General features: G+C 48.6%; 1 long non-coding RNA gene across 1 annotated transcript; it reads right to left on the reverse strand.

Annotated features, from left to right (window-relative positions):
* Positions 1-526: 526 nt before the first annotated feature.
* LOC138067020 (uncharacterized) lies at positions 527-2,186 on the reverse strand. The gene is made up of 3 exons (XR_011140694.1): positions 1,912-2,186; positions 1,739-1,829; positions 527-1,467 (listed from the first exon to the last, which is right to left on the reverse strand). It is a non-coding gene; the product is annotated as an uncharacterized lncRNA (long non-coding RNA).
* Between the last annotated feature and the right edge of the window lie 1,790 nt (positions 2,187-3,976).

Genomic DNA, 3,976 nt, shown 5'->3' on the forward strand with positions numbered 1-3,976 from the left:
CAAAAATTAAGAGGGACAATTGGAGAGAAGGAATGCGTTCCTTCTCCTGATGACGATGGACATACAAAGCCCCATAGCCCCAGCGTCTGGGACAGAAGTCATCTATTCCATTACACCTGATTTTCCACACAAATATTTGAATTTCTTTTTGTTGTCTTTTTCCCTCCACCCCCCAGGAACAATACCTTAGCAAAACATGAGCTGGAAAAGCAGGCGCGGTGCCTTTGCTTTCCATGCACCCGCCAGTCTTTGCTGCAAACACCAGCTCCCTCGCTGCCTGCCTGCAGCCCAGCGGCACGGCACAGACTGCGCGGGGCGAGGAAAGGCTGCTGGGAGCCTGCGCTGGGTTTTTCTCTACGCTTTGCATCGCCTGAAAAGCACTGTTTGTAGTGCGGGAGTTTGTCCAGGGTCCATAGGACAGGGCAGGTCCTCCATCCAAGCCTGGCATTACTGGGGGAGTGACACACCAACAACAAGCCAAAAACATCACAGTTACAGATGCGAGGGCTACGAACCTCTCCTTGGATCCCGAAGCCAAATCCAACATGCGCCGGGGAGCCTGGGAGCTGATATCCTTACCTCTGCCTGCGGCCACCGCACAAGATTTCACAGCCCTGCCACAATGCCGATAAGCAGCCAGGATAACAAGACTTCTCCTGCTGAAGAGCAGAGGTGACCTGAAGGACAATGCTGACGAGCCTCCCTGTAGCTACCTGCACGCTGTCAGGGATGTAACATCAGTTCCCCCCTTTCCCAAGTCCTATTAACCTTCAGCAGTCACTCAGCATACTCACAAAATGCCACACAGGCAGGCAATCCGTATAGCCGGTGTCTGTGCATGCAGCGGCAATCAAGCATTGCCAAGGCTGCGCGCCTCTCACTTGTAAAGCGGCACAGAGGCAGCGACGGCCGCATTGACATTTAGGGGCAGATAAGCGATGACGGCTCACTTAAGCTGCATGAGGCTAGCGGCTCTACCGCTAATTTTATCGGAGACCTTTTGCACGCAGTTCTAGGTGATTTGTGTTCAATTTGGCTTGAACTTGATTCATAGCCAATGGTCCAAAATAATAGCAAACTTAAATAGCTGAGAGCAAGTGCTCATTTTCATTGTCTCTCTTGGATGTGAGCACCATTAGCGTTCCTGGGTTCACTGTCCTGCAAATCCAATATCTGTGCATCCAATGACATTGGGTAAGTGTAGTCCTGCTCGGAGTCCAGCTCTGCTATTTGCAGTTATAGGCAATCGCTCCTAATGGCCCCCAATTCTCCACACCTGTTAGGCCTGCAGAAAAGTCAGGCCGTGATCGGGGAAGGAAGTGCCATCGTTTTAATTGGAACAGAGATGCTCATGCTTGGTCTTTAGCGGAGCCTCGTCAAATGAAGCCTCTCTCCAGTGCGCAGGGAAGCTTGCTGTCCTTCAGCCTGAGTCAGGGGGTTTGAGCTCAGGCAGTGTCAGCAGAGACACTGGGTGAAGGGAGATAAAAGGGAGGAAAAGTCTCAGGAAAGAATTTAGAAATAGAGTGAGAAGGCTCAAGACAGATAAATGAGATTTAATCAGAATAATAAAGTAACTGGGAGAAAAAGAGAAGAGGAGGAAAAAACCAAAGCAAGCAGCACAGGAGTTCACAGAGAAAAGGAGAAAAGGAAGATGGTTGGGAGACACTGGTGGACACAGACAGAGAAAGGCAAAAGGAAGAGAGGATTTAGAAAAAACAGAGTGGAGAACAAGACGTACCTCTGAACACCTCTCTTTCCCTTCCTGAAATGCATCTGGGGCTTTGCACACAGTTCGGCTATTACCTTAGCCTCGCACTTGGGCTGCTATTCTGTAAGAAACAGAAGAAGCCGCAGAAGTGAGACTGATGCAAAGTGGCAAGCGCGCAGCAGTCAGGGCAGGATTCATCTCACCTGCAGGGCCAGTGTCCAGTCCTCCAGGCTCTCCCTGCAGGCAGCTAGGAAAAGGTGCCTTCCGAGGAGAGGCAGACTGTCTGCAGGCAGCAGCGTTCACCAGGAACTATCAGAAACAGCCTTCGGTTGCGCTTTTTCAGCTAAACGCGCCACATGAATTCTTACAGCTACTCATATTACCATTGAAAATAACGTAACTGCAGATGAAGCAAAGCCATTACAGGGCATTACAGGGCCAAATTTTTGGCACTTGTCACGACCTCCTGCTGGTCACATCCTCACCTGTGCTATTATTCGGACTAAGCATATCGCTCTTCCTTTTGTTCCCTTTTTTATCGCCGCCTCTTTCCTTTTGACAGGTATCCTCTTTTCACATCATCTTTCACTCTCCACCAACATAAAATGCGCAAGCCCATCCCTGCTAGGAACTGGCTGCTTTCCAGACCTGGTGGGCTTTGTCTCAGACGCAGCTGCTGGAGTTAAACACCTCGCAAGCCCTCGCTGAAAAGTGTGATCATACTGTTCAACACACACCGAGGGCCACTTCTCCCAAACGGTGACCACAGTCGTGTGGCTTGTCTGGTGTTACACTCCCTAGTTCGCATCAAACTAGCCTCAAGTGTACTGGAGGATCACTACTGGTGAAGGAGAGCGCTCAGGATGAAGCTCTTCCTTCAGCTGCGGTGTTTCTAGGAATGCTCTTCCTTGTGCAATCCCTGCTCATCTTTTCCTGAGCTCAAACACTGTCTTTCCTCACCAAGGATGCTGACAGAGATTCTCTCCTCCACTCGGCAACACAGAACTTGTAAGAATTGACATACTTGTCAGATTTGTTCAAATTTGGTCAGAGTAAGAGGAAATAAACGAAGAGGATTACTACATATGCCCTCTTTCCTTTGGAAACCACACTAAAAGCATTACAGATAGGCTTAGAAAATAGTTACACCCATTAATCTTTGATTGACCTTCCTGATCCTATCTCAAAGCCGAGAGCAGCCAACCATGCGTATTCCATTTGACTCGCTATGTTCTCGTTCAATAGGTTAAAATCTAGGACACATCTTGAAAGACAACTGTGCGACTTGGGCAACCACAAAGCGGCTGCTTGATGCTGCTGGTCCACACCAGCTCTAAGGCTCCCTGACGCACTTGCCCTTTCCCTGCTGGCAAAGCAGCTACCAGCTCGGAGGCATCATAGCTCCACGACAGGAGTTTAACTTGCAAAACAGGACTTGCCGTTATTGCAAACTCGAATTCTCCACTCCCAGCTCCATAGGGATCTCAAGTCATTAATGTGGCTAATGAGGATGGGATTTGCCTAGCTGAGGTTTCAAAAGTAAGGAAAGACCTTAAGGTATTCTCAAACACTACGTGCTTCTCGCACTGTGCTGAATGTCTGCATGCATGGCATCTGTGATCTTTGAAATGGCACTCTAGTTAAACAAATACAAGGCTGGAGCTGTACTAGCCAAAAACACAGTGCCAGAGAACACTTCTGGGCACCGGAGCGCGACCGCTGGCTCCACTACATTTGCAGAAGGGCCCCAACATATCTTGGCCTGTGCCAACTAAGCCTTTCCCAATTTCTGCAGATATCACAGCCTATGGACCATGTGCAACAGGCAGTTTTGATGTGGGCACCCTGCTGGGAGCCTACAGGAGTTTAACAGTATGGACAAGGTCAAGTCCTGGCAGCTGGCCTGCGAGCCAGAAAAACGCTCCCTATTGCTCCCTATTCCTTCGCTATTGCTTCCTCTGATACCAGCCACGATTTACTTTCTCCAACTTGAATCACTGGAAAAGATGGCCATTCTTTAAGGATCGCGGTCCTTCAGGATACAATCCTTCCAACGCATTACTAAAACCACCGCAAAACAAACCTCTTGGGGAAAAAAACTCATCCATCTAGATCGCAGTTATAAACTCTTTTCATGTTCCTCCCTTTCCAAACAAGGTGGGGAACTTTTTACAGAGACAATGCTGATTTGTGTCCTGTTTGTGCTCATGTAGATGCTTCTAAATTTATTTTCATCTAATTTAAATACATTGGGGAAAGATTTCTGGT

Source organism: Struthio camelus, chromosome 4 (assembly GCF_040807025.1).
Source record: "Struthio camelus isolate bStrCam1 chromosome 4, bStrCam1.hap1, whole genome shotgun sequence".
Classification (NCBI taxonomy): Eukaryota; Metazoa; Chordata; class Aves; order Struthioniformes; family Struthionidae; genus Struthio; species Struthio camelus.